The following is a 17,726-nucleotide window of genomic DNA, read 5'->3' on the forward strand; positions in this document are numbered from 1 at the left end:
AATCTCTGACACACAAAAGTTCAGGCGTGCTCTAAAAACATTCACCTGTTTACTGAGGCATACCACATCTCCTAAACCAAGCCCTTCTGTACTCCACCTGATACAATGCTCCCTCTCCTAGTGACTGCAGTTCCTGCCAGCCGCAATTAACCTGCAGTCCCCTGCAGTTATACAGATTCAGCCACTATACGGCTTAAGTCTGACCATTGTCTATGTGTATTGCATCCCTCACTTTCGACCTTGTCATACCTTGCAAATCTCCAACCCCTTTACCTTCTGTATCCCCCCATTATTTGTAGTATGTAAGCTAATTGAAGCAGGACCCTCACCCCTGCTGTTTCCATCAGCTGATTACTACATGTAACCGTGGTCTTTGTATTTTTGTACTTTTGTCTTTCTGTATCTGCCTATTTTTGTAAGCGCTGCGGAATATGTTGGCACTATATAAATAAAGATTATTATTATTATTTTCATTATTATTATTATATATACACTAGCTGTCAAAAGCCTTTGAACATAGTTATTTATTACAGTTCAAATCTAGTAAATGACATAGAATGGTTCAAAAAAATTGAAACCATAAAAATATTATGAAATTTTAACTTGAAACACAACAATAATCTGAATTTTTGATTTTAACCAAAGGGCTTTTTTTCAAGGAACACATTAAGGATAGCTTCTCCGCAGCACAGAAAGCAAAGTATGATCTGAAATTGGATGCAAGCTATTTAAACAGGTTTCTTAACTTCTGTAGATTACTTTCAAACTCTCTGATTCTGACACCCTCTAGGGGTGGCTTCACAGGAGCGTGTTTTTGTGCGTACATAAGTGCGCATACATGTACGTGCAAAAACATGCGTGAATGCAGGTCCATGCATTATCTTCAATGGAGCCACGACTGCTGCCGGCGGCTCTATTGAAGGCAATGGTCTGCCAACACCCCTGAATTCTTTATTAGGGAAGGGCTTTACATATAAGCCCTTCCCTGAAAAAAATTGAATCTTAGTGTAAAAAAAAACATAATAATAATGCATGCATTGTCTTCAATGAAGCAGCAGCTGCTGCCGGCGGCTCCATTAAAGACAATGGTCTGCAGGCACCCCCAAATTGTTTTTCCGGGAAGGGCTTTTAAGTATACGCCCTTCGCTGAAAAGCAACAATTTTAGTGTAAAAAGAAAAAAAAAACGTACCTGTCCGCCGCTGCCATGTCCCCGCAGGGATGAAGAACACTTACCCATGAATTTATGAATGGGTGAGTGAGTGCTGCCTCTGATTGGCTGAGTGCTGGGACCAATCAGAGGCAGCTCTCAGCTGTCATTCAATAACTGAGAGCTGCCTCTGATTAGTCACAGTGCTCAGCCAATCAGAGGCAGCTCATTCAGCAGGTGGGGATTTTAAATCCCCGCCTGCTGAATACTACTGAGAGCAGTTCAGGAGAAGAGCCGGGTGGACGCAGCTGAGCCCCGGCACCTGAATAAAGGTGAGTATAGTTTTTTTTATACTTTTTATCACCATTTTTTTTTTTATCACGGAAGGGCTTATATTTAAAGCCCTTCCCTGAAAAGTAATTACTGGATGCCGGCAGCTTGATCCGATACATCTGTGACAGCTGTGGTAGGGAATTATTTATTCCCTGCAGGGATGAAGAATTCATTTGCTGCATCTGTCACAGGTAAGGCAGGTACAACAGGGAATTCTTTATTCCCCGCGAGGATGAAGGAAGCATCTGCCGCATGCAGCAGATGTGTTTTTTCTCCCTGTGGGGACATGGCAGCGGTGGACAGGTACGTTTTTGGGTTTTTTTTACACTAAAATTGTTGTTTTTCAGGGAAGGGCTTATATTTAAAGCCCTTCCCTGAAAAACAATTCTGGGGGGCTGCAGACAATTGTCTTCAATTGAGTTGCTGCTCCATTGAATGCAATGCGTGCATTTCCTATTGTGCACGCATGTCCTATCTTTACAGGCAAGCACATGTAAAACACAGACATGTGAACACACCATAGGGAATGCATTGCTTGTAATAGAAGCGTGCTTTTGTGCTTGTGTATGCATGCACAAAAACACGCTCATCTGAAGCTACCCTAGGGCAGGATGTGGACAGTTTGGCTCTTCATGACAGAGCACATTGCTATCATAATGGGAAGGAAAAGGCAATCTGCCAAATAAGACAGACAGAGAATTATAATATTTAGAGGTGTAGGTCTTGCCTACCGAAAAATTGCCAAGAAAGCCAAGGTGGTAGTCAGTAGAGTTTCCAGTTGAAAACGGGAAAAAACTCTGATACAAAGAGATCTGGTAGATCAAATGTCACTACAAAACTAGATGACAAGTTTTTAAGACTCAACAGTTTTCATAATCGCTGCGTCAAAGCACAAAATCTTCAAGCACAGTTTAATGCGGGAAAAAATAAACAAGTTTTTATTTTAACTGTGAAATTAGTAGGTTTGACAGGCAGATGACTATTAGTACTGGGGCCGATATAGGGAACACTTTTACTACTTAGGACACTGTGCGAGTCACTATTTCTACTGGGGCCGATAAAAGGGACACTATTACTACTGAGGCCACTCTGCACATAGTATCGTACCTCAAGGTGAGTTAGGGTATGTTCACACATGGCAAAAATGCTACGGAATGTCAGCAGCATAAATTTCAATGGCAAATTATGCAGCATTTCCTCATCCAAAACACTGTCAAAATTCACACTGCTAGTGCAGATTTTGACTGGAAATCTGCCACGTATCCACAGATGGTTTCATACTTTACAGTCTTCCCCCTCACCTTTTCTGTAGGGTTCCCACAGGCAGCGCTCCTCAGCTTCTGATTCCCGGTGGCCTAGTCAGGTGCAGCACCACTGGTCAGGTGGTGCTGGTCAGGTGTGGCCACTCCAAGCCGCTAAATACCAGAAGCTGAGGAGCACTGAAAGCATGAAGCCTTCGGAGAAGGTGAGGTGAAATGCTGCATAGTATGAAATCAGCTGCAGATATGTATGAAATCAGCTGCAGGTATTATTTTCCAAAATCCACACCAATGGTACTCTAGTACTCTAGCTATGAAAAAAAACACATGGCGTTCCTCCCTGTCTATTTTGAAACAGCCCTCTCCTTTTTATAACAACAGAAGTAGAATCATATGTTGTAATAAGTGTTGGCACTTTGCGATAAATAAGTGTGTTTTGGGTGGCGGTTTGGGCACTCGGTCTCTAAAAGGTTCAACATCACTGATCTAGGGCATCTAATATTGACCATCAGCCTTGTCCCTTGAACACATGAATTTCTAAATATTCTCTGGATCTTTTGATGACATTATGGAATGTTGGTGGTGGTATATTCAAAATCTTTGCAATTTTATGTTGAAGAACATTTTTCTGATATTGTTCAAAAATTTCAAATGCAGATTTTCACATATTGGTGAACCTCTGACCATATTTGCTTCTAAGAGACTCTGCCTTCTTAAAATGCTTTTTTTATACACAGTCATGTAACCTTATAGAAAATTGATATATAAGATGCTACTACCACTGGAGTTTTGAGAGTAGGAGCCCAGTGAAAAAGCAATGGGATCAATGCATGGCCAATCAGCCCTGGGCCACATGTTTCCAATAGCAGCAGTATGAGCTGGCTCTGATGATTGCTGGACAGACCACAGGTAATTTTGATCTATGATAGCCATCAAGATTGCCCGCAAATGCAGACTCCAAGGAAGAATGATAAGATCTAAAATGAACACCCAGCCCTTCAAGAACCCTCTAAATGAACCCTTCTCCAAACAACACTCGAGCATTATCTATCCATGGAATACCCTGAAAATGTTAACGAACATTGAAATAAACTAAAGATCACAATTATTACAGCAAGTGAAGAAATCATTGGCTACCAAACTAGGAAACATTGAGACTGGTTTGATTAAAATTATGATATCCAACAACCTGATCAATAAGAAAAGGAAAGCCTTCTAAATATGGCAAAGAGACACCAACTGTGTTGCTTAGAAAAAGATCTACACTAGTGCAAAAGCTGAGGTCTAAAGAAGTACCAGAGAACTCAAAACATCTTGTGGACATAACAGACATAAGAAATCCAACATTTTGCAGATATCCATGATGCACTGGGTTTCGTTAATGCCACAAAGGTCATCTATGGCCCAACAAATCATGGCATACACCTCCTATGTTCATCAGATGGAACCAAGCTTCTAAAGGACAAAAAATTAATTGCACTATGGTGAAAAGAGCACTATCATAACCTCCTTAACTGCAGTTCTAATGTGGCTGAAAAGACTCTCTTGCAAATTGCGCAACAAGTCAGGGCCGAGCTTGCAGCACGGCCTAGCTTAGAGGAAGTAATCAAAGCCATCAGCCAATTAAAAAATAACAATGCCAGCAGACCTGATGGTATCCCTGCTGAAATCTTTAAAGAGAGTGGACCTGAGCTGACACAAAAACTCCACCAGTTGATTGAAAAAGTGTGACCTAGCAAATCCCTGAAGACTTTAAGGACACCACTTGTCAGGGTTGGTGGCTCTCGGGGCTGTTGTGCCCACACTGCCAGTACTGTCGCTCCTGCGGCTGGTGTGTAGCACAGGAGAACCCCGGCACTGGTTACTACTCCTGGCCGCCCGGCTCCTATACGCCCCAGGTGTGTTCGGGACACGGCGGCTGCTGCCCGGCGCCTCATTCCTGTTGCTATGACAGCCGACTGCACCTCCTCTGTCTTAGTTTGTTCTACCAGTGCTGGGGGCTGTTCTACCAGCACTCTGTAATTACTTCTGTTGCTGTCTGACTCTCCGCCCCAATCAGCTGCTGCAGTGGGAGCTCTGACAGCATTTAAACCCCTCAGTTTCTTCCAAACACTGACAGTGTTTGATTAGGTTTCCTGTCACTCACCAGCGTTTCCCTGCAATTTCTGACTGATAGTTGTATTTGACCTGGGCTTTTCTCCTTACCTGACTCCATTCTCCCCTTGCCTGTACTGTGCTTCTTGTACTGACTTCAGTGCTTTGGATCTTTGGCTTGCTCCCGAACTGGTTTGTTGTTTCCCTTTGTGCTAAGCTCTGGTTGTTTGTCTGTCTGTATTCTCGTTCTCTGTGTCCAGGGACTGTGGTGTCCTGGTTCATTTTCTCTAGCTCAGAGTAGGGACCGTCGCCCAGTTGCCACCCTGGGGCCTAGTCCAGGGGGACAAGTAGGCAGGGACAGGGGCTGCGGGCTATGTTGCAGGGACCCCCGACTTCTGCTTTCCCTGGTTCCCTGACACCACTATTATCACCCTTTTTAAAAAGAAGGAAAGAACAGACTATGGAAACTATCGAGGCATCCCCCTTCTGACTTTCTCAGGAAAAACACTTTCAAGAATCCTTGCAAACCATCTTCTACCCATTTCAGAAGACATCCTCCCAGAATCCCGAACAGCTTTTGCCCTTCCAGAAGCACAGTGGATATGGTGTTCATGGCACGACAGCTCCAAGAAAAATGCAGGGAACAACACAACCACTGCACAGCCATGGGCACTAAATGTGCGCCAAGTTTTCCCAATCTTGTAATTGGTATATTCGAAAGGAATCGTTTTAAAGACCCACGGATTGGGTTATATAAACGGTATATCGACGATATCCTATTGATATGGAAAGGAGATTTGGGAAGCTTGAGAGAATTTATCGACACTTTGAACACCAATGAATATAATTTGAGGTTCACTGACACGATTAGTCCACAAAAGGTAGTATTTTTGGACTTAGAGATATTTATTGAAGAAGAAAAGATCATTACAAAAACATTTTTTAAACCAGTGGATACAAATAGTTTTTTGGAGTTCAACAGTTGTCACCTTAAGAGTTGGCGAACAAATATTCCGTATGGCCAACTCAGAAGGATTAAAAGAAATTGCTCCAAGAAGTCCGATTTTGACATACAGTCGGAAGTTATGAAACAAAGGTTTAGAGAAAAAGGGTATCCAGGAGAACTAATAGAGGGGGCCTATAAACGAGTGTGTGCAATATCAGAAAATAGTGGTAAAGGAAAGAATAGGGAAGAGATACAAGATAATAGATCTCTGAGGACTATGTTCATTACAAAATATAGTTCACAGCATAATGAAATAAAAATGATAATTAAAAAGAATTGGGGTTTATTGAGAAATGATCCGTTGCTGGCAAAATGCATAGACCAGAATCCAAGATGCATCTTCAGAAGAAACAAGACCCTCAAAAATATGCTAGCTCCGTCACGTCCAAGAAAAGAAAAAAGAGGGGGAGAAGATCAAGAGGGGCGTGAAAAAACTGGGAAAAAGGGCGCGTATAGATGTGGCAAAAAGAGATGCAAGAGTTGCATGCATATTACCCATGAAACCAAGGAAATAATAACCCAGGAGGATGAAAAAATTCAGATTAGACAACATCTTACATGCAGGTCCAAGAACGTTATATATTTATTGGAATGTCCATGTTACAAAAAATACGTTGGAAGAACTCTGAATATGTTGAGAGCAAGGGTCTCAAGACATAAAAGTAACATAAAAAAGGGGTTTATGCAACATAGCATCTCCAGGCACTTTAAAATTTTCCACGATAGTGATCCATCAGGCCTGAAGGTTACCCCATTAGAAAGCATTCCTCTACGGTCCGTGAGAAATTTGCGAATTAAAGAACTGTATTGGATATACAAATTAAATACACTTACTCCTCATGGCCTAAATGAAGTTTTGGAGAAATTCTAATGGGGGTTTTATATTTATCATATTTATCCAATTTATTCTATAGTTCTTTTTCTCTTCAGGGAGTCAGTATATATATACCAAGATTTATATTCAGGGGTATATATGAGATATAGTGGTGGAAATGTGCTTATGAAGTATTTATTATTTTTTAATGTTTGTGGTTTAATGATAGTATATATAAATTTTATAAGATTGCAGAGTATATATTATAAATTGCACTATTTATTGAATTTTTTTACATATATTTTTTATGTATTTGTATTGTATGTAATAGATAAAAGGTAGAATAATGAGGCTCACAGTGATATACCCGATAATAGTGTGGCTATGGTAATGCAATTTTCCTTTTAAGAATTTTAAATAATTATAAGAATGACGATGAGATGTTTTATAATCTTGTAAATTTATATGGTTTCAAGATCTATATATTGGTTTGCCTTATAAATTGGTCACAGCGTGACATATAAGGATATATCCGCTCAAAATAGAGATGGAGGGGAGCTGCTACCGTTAAAATGTCCTTCTTTATTGAATAAAATAAAGCATACAGCTCACAAGTGCACGCTGAACGCGTTTCGGCAAAAGCCTTTGTCAACAGCTATGAGGTATGGAGTACATAAGACATTTATAGACCAAATACAAATTAAAATCAAAGGAGAGATACCGGTGTATGTTAGCTTGTCAGGGGGAGAAATGGTTGAGGGATGGTATAAAGGGTGTGTTCAAGAGCTAATTACATCACATGTTACAACCAGCATACAGAGATTTGTGGCAGGAGGATTCAAAACAGACAGATAGAGAAACAAGTATGCATATGGATATCTGAAAAGCAATTCTTAAATACATTTACATAGCGATAAATAGGTAAAGAATCTTAGAAAGAATAAATAAATAAAAAAATAAAAAAATTTTTGAAAAAAAAAAATTTTGAAAAAAAAAATAAAAAAATAAAAAAATTGGAAAAAAAAAAAAAAATTTTCTTTTCTTTTCCTCTCCCATTCTTCTCTCTTTTTCCAGATATATTAGTTGCACAAGCTATTTCCGCATAATAGTAAAGCAATTACAGAGTATATAAATTTACCAGAGTAGAAGTCAGGAGAGGGAAAAACACACACACAAAAAAAAAAAACACACACACACATATATATATATATATACATTTTCTCTTTTCTTTTTTACCTTTAATCCCCCCTTACTGTTTATTAATAAACACAGAATAAATCCGTTCTATAATTCATACCAAATGGGAATCTAGTATTTAGTTCCAAAATCCAATACGCTTCCCTGCGAAGGATATCCTTCATTTCTACTTTTTGTTTCCTATTTTTCCAAACTCTGTCTATCCCCAAACATGAAAATTTTTTTGTTTCACCACCATGTTTTAGAATAAAGTGATTTGCAACCCCTGATTTTCCTAATAGATTTTTTTGAATGTCCCTCAGGTGTTCTGCTATTCTAGTATGTAATCTCCTAGAGGTGCATCCTACATAAAGTAAATTACATAGGGTGCATATCCATATGCATACTTGTTTCTCTATCTGTCTGTTTTGAATCCTCCTGCCACAAATCTCTGTATGCTGGTTGTAACATGTGATGTAATTAGCTCTTGAACACACCCTCTATACCATCCCTCAACCATTTCTCCCCCTGACAAGCTAACATACACAGGTATCTCTCCTTTGATTTTAATTTGTATTTGGTCTATAAATGTCTTATGTACTCCATACCTCATAGCTGTTGACAAAGGCTTTTGCCGAAACGCGTTCAGCGTGCACTTGTGAGCTGTATGCTTTATTTTATTCAATAAAGAAGGAAATTTTTAACGGTAGCAGCTCCCCTCCATCTCTATTTTCTGCTCTTATGGAATCTGGCCGTTTGCCGTCGGCTACTTGAGGATGGAGCTCCTGTTGGATCCCAGATCTTCCTGCAACATTGAAAGTTACTGCTGGTAAGGTGAGCCCACATCTCTCTTTTTTGGCATATATCCGCTCAGCCTGGGATGATAGCGTTCCATTACCATGGTAACGCATCTTCCATACAAAGGTTTCAATGACCTGCGCTGAGCGTAATGACGACATGACGCTGAGTAATCATGTGACTACAGTCACATGATCGGCACAGCGAGACGTCACACACGGAGAGAGTTGTATATGGGGATTGAATCCGGAAGTAATGTACATGAACCGGAAGTCCTCCAGGACCCCTCTGGTGCGCCGGAAGCCGTGACACGGCGTCTCGGTCCTTTTGAGTAGAGAATAGACAACAGCTGTTACATAGGTAAGGTGGGTTGTATGACAGTATATAAGGTTAGTAATTGTTTTATATGTCACTTGAAAAAGTGCGACGAAATGCGTCGGACATATCTTCAATAAAAGCAACTGTTTGTTTTGACATATTAAGGAGCCTTTCATTGATGTAATTGTTAAGGCTTTTTTTCCTGCCTTTTTTCCTTCTTTTGGAGCGCTGGATTTTTTTTGTTTTTTCCTAAATTCATTTATACACAGTCGCATCCCCACCCAGGGATGTGATGTGACAGATCCGTGCCTGCTCTTTTTGCATCGCTTCCTGATTTCCGGACTGGAGAGAGGAGACTGCATTATATATACAACGCCTACCAGGACGTGGAGGTGTTAGGTGGGGGGCTCTCCTTTGAAGCCCTTCCACCTACACCGGGTAAGTCCCATCTGTTTGTTTATTGTACCACTATTACACGACAGTGGGTGGAGCGCCGTCTCTCATCAGTTTTCTCACAACCACTGTACATGGCTTTCATTGACCTCGCAAAGACATTCGATAAAGTGAATAACAATGCTCTTTGGACCATCCTCCAAAAAATCCGATGCCCTAATAAACTTGTGAACATCCTGCTGCTCCTTCATGATCACATAATTGCAATGGTCTTGGACAGCAAAGGCTTTCCAAAGTGACCCATTTAAGGTGGAGTTAGGCATCAAATATGGTTATGTCATTGCCCAAACTTTTTTTTCCATCTTTATAGCTATGATAGTGCACCTTGTGGATGGGAAGCTTCCCACTGGTGTGGAAATTATCTATCGGACAGATGGCAAATTATTTAACCTTAAAGGGGTTGTCTCGAGGAAGCAGTGAATTTTTTTTTTTGCCCAGTCCCCCTAATTAAGCATACATTACTAAGCCCCCATGTAAATGACTTTTCTAGCTGGTTTCTACTTACAGTTCCAGCGTTTCAGCAACTTATAAAAGTTTCCCCAAGATGGCCGCCGGCTCTTTTCCCTTCGCTTGCTGCAGCCCGACGTGCGCGCTCCCAAGACGCTACCAACTGTGTCTCCCTGACAACCAGACGCCCCGCAGCCGCCGACCGGATCCCGGGATTGAACGCCGCCGACCAGTCACCCACCACCAGGCAGCAGGTAACCGGCGCTAGCCCCCAGCTCCCCTGCGCTAGCCCCCGGCTCCCCAGCGCTACGCCCCGGCTCCCCCGCGCTAGCCCCCGGCTCCCCCGCGCTACGCCCCGGCTCCCCAGCGCTACGCCCCGGCCCCCCCGCGCTAGACCCTGACAACAGACGAAGGCCCCTCGGGCCAGCGCTAGGTTCCGGAGCCCAGCGCTGGGTTCCGGAGCCCAGCGCTGGGTTCCGGAGCCCAGCGCTAGGCTCCGGAGCCCAGCGCTGGGCTCCGGAACCTAGCGCTGGGCTCCGGGGCCTACCGCTGTGGCCCGGGACCTTCACCTGTTAGTGACACATCACCCCCGACCCATCACTTACCTGGGCGGCTTCTCGGGACAGCTGGACGGCTGGGCGGCATCTTTGCAGAAGGAAACAAAAAGCTTGGTCTCTCACTGAACATCGAGAAAACCAAAGTGCTCTATCAGCAGGCACCAACAAATTCTTCTCACAAAAGCTAACATCGATGCTGAAATACAACACCATCCAAGCTCTCGAGTGCAGCTTTTTTTCGAATGAAGCAGAGGGACTTTGAGGATCAGGACATTCATAGGACTACCAAGATGCTTGTCTATAAAGCAATTGTCCTTCCAACCTTGTCATATGCCTGCAAAACGAGGACCATCTAAATAAATAAATAAATCTTGGTATTTGTATAGCGCCAACTTATTCTGCAGCGCTTTCAGGTAATTATTACTTATTACCCCCCACCAAACTGGGTTCTCATTTTACTGACCTCGGAAAGATGGAAGGCTGAGTCAACCTTGAGCCGGCTACGTGACGCATGCAGGGATTGAACTTGCAACCTTCAGTTTGTAGGCGAGAGCTTACACTCTGCGCCACAGGAGGCCTACAAACTTCACTCTCAATTCTCAATTCCTGGAATGATTCCATCCATGTTGACTTAGAAAAATCCTGCAAATCTTTTGGGAAGACAGGCGGACAAATGTCAGTGTTCTGGAAGAAGCAAAGACCACCAGCATTGAAGCAATGATCCTTCATTATCAACTTTGCTGGACTGACCATGTTATGTGAATGCCTGACTACTGTCTTCCAAAACAATTACTATACTCTCAACTAAAAAACAGAAAATGGAATGTTGGTGGACAGCAAAAGAGATTTAAAAATGGGCTTAAAGCTAACTTTAAAAACTGTGGCACAGACATTGGGAACTGGGAAGCCCTAGACCTTGAGTGCTCAATTTGGGAGTCAGTCATTACCAACAGAACTGCGAATTTTGAAGAGGTATGAATGGATAGCAAAAAAGAGAAACATATTTAGAGGAAAGAATGTCAAGCTAACCCTTTTCGGCACCATCTTCCACCTAGAAACTGATGTCCCCACTGCGAAAAAAAACCTACAGATCAAGAATAGGTCTCTATAGTCACCTACGGAACCACCGCTAAGCCCCTGTACTTGAAAGACAATCATGCTTGGCCACGGGTGACAGCCTATGATGATGATGATAGTAAAGGGTCACTATTACTACTGGGGCTACTGTCTGGGTCACTATTTCTATTGGGACTGATATAAGGGAGACTCTTACTACTGAGGCCTTTCTGCATGTTACAGCGTACCTCAAGCTGACTAAGGGTATGTTCACACATGGCAGAAATGCTACAGAATGTCCGTAGCATAAATTTCCATGGCAAATTATGCAGCATTTCTGCATCCAAAAAACAATCAAAATTCACACTGTTGGTGTGGATTTTGACTGGAAATCAGCCGTGTATTGGTAAATGATTTCATACTTTGCAGGGCTCCCCCTGACTTCCTCTGTGGGCTTCCCACAGTCAGTGCTCCTCGGTTTCTGCTTCCCAGTGGCCTAGTCAGGTTTGGCACCACTGGTCAGGTGATGTTGGTCAGGTGTGGCCATTACAGGCCGCTGAGAACCAGAAGCTGAGGAGCGCTGAAAGTGGGAGGCCTTCAGAGAAGGTGAGGTGGAATACTGCATAGTATAAAATCAGCTGCAGGTATGCATCTGATTACCAGTCAAAATCCACACTAATGGTAATCCAATACTAGCTAGAAAAAAACAGGGCATTCCTCCCTATTTTGAAACAGCCTTGTCCTTTTTATGACAACAGAGGTAGAATCATATGCTGTGATAAGCCTTGTTCCCTGGAGTGTTGTAACTTTGCGATAAATAAGTGTGTTTTGGGTAGCGGTTTGGGCACTCGGTCTCTAAAAGGTTCAACATCACTGATCTAGAGCATCTAATATTGACCGTCAGCCTTGTTCCTTGAGCACATGAATTTCTAAAGATTCTCTGAATCTTTTGATGACATTATGGACTGTAGCTGGTGGGATATTCAAAGTCTTTGCAATTTTATGACCTTGACCGATCAGCTTATCGGACGCCTGCTGACAGCACTGGGATACAGTAGAGTCGGAACGGAAGCTGCTTCTCTGACCCCAGTGTAGTCGCCAGCACTTGTAACTGAAGCTGCAGCTCTCATTGAAATGAATTGGACCCCAACCTGCCATTACAAGCGCTGGCCAATACACAAGGGTCAAAGCAGCAGCTCCCACTCTGACCACAGTGTAATATAGTGCCGTCAGTGGGTACATAATCAGCTGACCTCCAGGGTCCTGAGCGGTGGGCCCTGGCTGATCAACTACATGAGGATAGGTCATCAGTAGTATATTCAGTGGAAAACCTTTTTAAGTTAAAGTTTAATGTAAACTTTGTATCTAACTTGTTAAGTTAAAACTTAACTCTCAAGTTAAAGTTTTCTACTTCCAAAGTAGTTGTAGTAATTACTTCTCAGTTGAACTCTATCCCCTAAAGATTTAAAAACGTTTATTAGTGGGTTGCTCTAGAAACTCAAGTGCATACAGGCATGCCAAGCTCTCAGGTAAGACAGACTATTGTATTCTACCTCTACATTATTGTGGTTCAGTAGGTCTTTATGTTGAACAGTGGCTCATCTTACAGTGAATATATATGACCTCTTCCATGGATAGGGGCTCCAGTTTCTTTACTTGCTGTATAGGACTTGCTACACTCCAAATTGTAGAATGTCTGTCTTTGGACTTACATATATCTTTTATATATTTTTACACTATTCTGCACTTATATTAACCTTATACTGTTGCTTTGTGATATCCTGATTCTGTCAGCAATTCTCTCCATCAATTTTCCTTGCTTTTGTTACAACAATAATTATTTCTATACACCAAGTTCCTCATAATCTACTCTTATATTTAAGTTCCTGGTCCACATGTGCACTGCGTGCCCCTTGTCTCCATCTTCATTAGTGTTTGTTCTGCCATGATACTACTATATCTGTAATTCATTTTGTCCTCCTCTGTACTGATATTTTTATGTTGTCTGTGTATTTATAGTGACATAATGTTAGAGATCTGATGAGATCTCCACATATTATGTGTATTTTACATGAAAAGTAATGACTATAATGATACATTACCTGCAGTCCTGTGTGAAACTGGATATAATGCATTATAATATCCCAGTCAGTGTTGGCATATAATAAACAGCTTTGCTGCAAACAATGCAACTACAAGGAGTTAATAAACTCAGCTCCGCTACAGATGCATTTTAGCTCTGCTATGCCCTACAGAACAGTGTCAGTCATCACATGTTGACTTCTATTCTCCTGTGTTCTCTCACTGGCTTCGCTCTCCTTTAATATTCACCTGATTCGTTTTTCTCTTTCTTCCGCGCTTATCTCTAATGGGTATGTAAACATTTGCAACATTTTCTACAATGCATCCACTTTGTAGATAATCCTAAAACAATATCCTACTATTTTGTGTCTACAGATACTAGGTAGACATATATTATACTCCAATCACTCCCCTATTTGTCGATAACCTATCAAATGTATGTTACGTAAAAAGTAGCGGGCAAAGCTTATGACTATATACGACTGTGGGCTCAGACTACATACATACTTTCAGTGCCAAGTATCTTAAGCCATTGATAGCCTATTTTTCTCTTATCGTAACACAACAGAAGCCAGTATAAGGCCGGCTGCACGCGGCCGTGACAGGCTCCGCCGCGGAATATTCCGCGGCGAAGCCCATCACGGCGCCCCCCAGAGACCCCATACTTACCAGCGGATCCGGTGTTTTCGCTCCCGTATGACGCTTCCCCGCCCACTGCCGCCGCATCATGTGACACGCCGGCCACGTCACATGACACGTCATATGACGCGGCGGCGGTGGGCGGGGAAGCGTTTTCACGCTATCTTCCGCTGTGCTACAGTGGAAGATAGCGTGAACGGACGGCTTCCATTGACTGCAATGGGAGCCGGCCGCACGAAAACCTGCGGCAAATAGAGCATGCCGCGGGTGAGGACGGGTGAATTCAAGGTGCGGAATTCCGCGGTGGAATTCCGCACCGTGAGCATTGTGCTATGAGGTTCAATAGAACCTAATAGCAGCGGGCAACACAGCGGATTTTCGCCGTGAATTACGCGGCGGAAATCCGTTCGTGGGAAGGAGGCCTAAAGGAAATGCAAAGGCAAATAAACTGTGGCACAAAAAGGTATCATAATAAACTTGTCTATATCTGTTATATATTAAAGGGTATGAAAGGGTTAAGAATAACAAACCAATGTTGTGATTAGACTATGATTAATTATCATGCAGAAGATAATTCAAATAAGTGAAACTGAACGCTAATTGTTCGGTTTAAATGCAGCCAACCACTGAGCGTTGCACAAGAATTGTGCGCTTCTTGATCGTTGTTCAGTTTCAGCCGGCATTAAAATCAGCTCCAGACTGTGGACTTATGAAGTTTAAACACTGATTTTACTAAACGATTAGTGCACGAGAACTGCATGGTTCTGAACAAGAATCATGCAGTCTAAACACACTGCAGAGCACAGACGAGTTGATGATGACGTCACCAGCTCATTGACTTGGGCAAGTGAGAATCAGGAGATTCCCGGCCTGTGTAAAAGGGCATAAGGTATACTCACCACTTTGCCCCCCTGCTGGTCCAGTTCGTGTTGTTCACATTGACTGCAGTGGTGACATTATATAGACGTACATCATGTATATGGAATATCACCGTTGAAGTCATTGTAAGCCAGACCAGCAGTGATGACAGGAGCTGCATCGCAGGACTGGCAGGGGAATGGAGAGGTAAGTATACCTTAATTGGTTATTTTTAACCCTATTGGGTTTCATATATTGGGAAAACAGTGATTGTCCAAGTTTATTTATTTTTTTAAATAGCCTTCCTATAACCCAAAATCCCTAATGTTGCATAAGGTGCTAGAGAGAGAAAAAGGTGATGGATAGATAGATAGATAGATAGATAGATAGATAGATAGATAGATAGATAGATAGATAGATAGATAGATAGATAGATAGATAGATAGATATGAGATAGATAGATATGAGATAGATATATAGATATGGGATAGATAGACAGACAGATAGATAGATAGATAGATAGATAGATATGAGATGGATAGATAGATAGATAGATATGAGATAGATATATAGATATGGGATAGATAGATAGATAGATAGATAGATAGATAGATAGATAGATAGATAGATAGATAGATAGATAGATAGATAGATAGATAGATAGATAGATGAGATAGATAAGAGATAGATAGATAGATAGATAGATAGATAGATAGGAGATAGATAGATAGATAGATAGGAGATAGATAGATAGATAGATAGATAGATAGATAGATAGATAGATATGAGATAGATAGATATGAGATAGATAGATAGATATAAGATAGATAGATAGATAAGAGATAGATAGATAGATACCACAAGTAATAGTTGATACTAGGTATAATCAGTTGAGTCACTGTATAATCTTGCTGTGCTGCATGTGTTATCTACCTCCATACTCTTTATGCAAATTCAGGAAATTTAAATGGGTATTCAGCTTTTAATTAATTGTGTTTGATGTTTCTTTTTTTCTTTGGGGGGGGGGGGGGGGGGGTAATTGGTTATACAATTTCCCAATATACTTTTTAGATCAATTTATCAGTGATATCTGTTTGCTGCCAAGCCAATCAATAGGAACTTCATTGTTTACTTCTAGGAAATATAACTCTATTTTGGTCATGTGAAAAGCACACTAGTACATGGAGTTTTAGAAGACACAGCTTTGATAACTGTACTGTAAAGAGCTGCGCACCTTTGTGTCCATCACATGGCCAGGACTGATCGTTATACTCTGGAGGTAAATGAAGACGATTCCTATTAAAAAACAGGAAACAAAGATCTTGAAAAAGTAAGAAACTGATTAAAAATATCTATTGGAAAAATGTATGACATTCATTATATAAAAAATAAGATTAATTTGCTGAAACTGGAATATTCCTTCAAAGTCTCAGTCAGACGAGAAAAGATGGCTGCTATAGTGCTGAAAAGATTGCGTGAACGGGCTACTACAAGCTCTGTGAAATAGCCCGGTCACACAATCCGAGGTGCGAGGTGCGTGCTATGGAAAGTATGCGGCACAGATAAGACAGGTCCTATCTTTGCGCGCAACCCGGAGCATCCATGCGAGTTTGCACTTGCATGTCCTATCTGATTCAGCGCACCTAACATTCTCTCCTGTGAACGCTTCTATAGGAACATATTGGTTCTTGTTAGAAGCGTGTTCTGTGCACTGCTAACAGCACAAAAAACAGCGCTCATCCGAACATGCCCTAAAAATGTCCTATAAGGGCTCACACCCACTGGCGTTTTTTTCTCCACTGTGCTGCGAGAGTAAAGGAAAAGTCTTGCAGCGCAGTGCGAGGAAAAAAACCGGCATCATGCCGGGATATCGCCAGTCTTTTAAATGGGGCCAGCGGCAGCAACACTAGCTCCATTGAAAAGAAATGGAGAATGCCGCAGAGTTTTGCCACACCTGTGACAGAAGTCCGCGGCATGCTATCCCATTGCTGCCGATCCCATTGAAAGCAGTGCTTTCTGGCAAGCCCCGCAGTATGATTATCAGGGAAGGGCTTGAAATATAAGCAGGGGAAGCGGGGGGAGAGAGGGAGAGAGAGATCTCCCCTCCTGCCCCCCCCTCTCCCCCGCTCTCCCCTGCCGCTCCCCGCTGGCACTCGATTCTTTTCTTCCGAACGGGCAGGTACTCGCTAAGGGCAATGCTTGCTCGAGTAATTGTCCTTAGCGAGTATGCTCGCTCATCTCTAGTTATTATACGCTATAAAAACAATAAGCAAAAAGGACAGCAAATTATCTTAAAAGGATCTTATGAGTTTAGGAAAAAAAGTCTGCTGTCTTCTAGCAACAGTGCCACTCTTGCCCATAGGCTGCATCTGATATTGCAGTTCAGTCACATTCACATAAATAAAACACAAATATTCTGTTATAAAATCTTTTTTTCCCTAGTCTTATACGATCCCTTTAACATGATCTTCTACACAGCCATAGAGACGAATTGTTCCTGCAGAGACATACACAGTTCCCATTCTAGCAGTATCAATCAGTTTGCAGTTAGCTCCCCCTAGTGGTAGCGGCATGCAGCTCAAATTATATCACTAATCAAAGCAATAAAGCTGAGTTTTCTTATATAAATCTATTAAGGAGTTAATAAGTAGAAGGTTTTATGCTAATAAAAAAAAACAGAATGGTCTA

Source organism: Eleutherodactylus coqui, chromosome 2 (assembly GCF_035609145.1).
Source record: "Eleutherodactylus coqui strain aEleCoq1 chromosome 2, aEleCoq1.hap1, whole genome shotgun sequence".
NCBI lineage: Eukaryota > Metazoa > Chordata > Amphibia > Anura > Eleutherodactylidae > Eleutherodactylus > Eleutherodactylus coqui.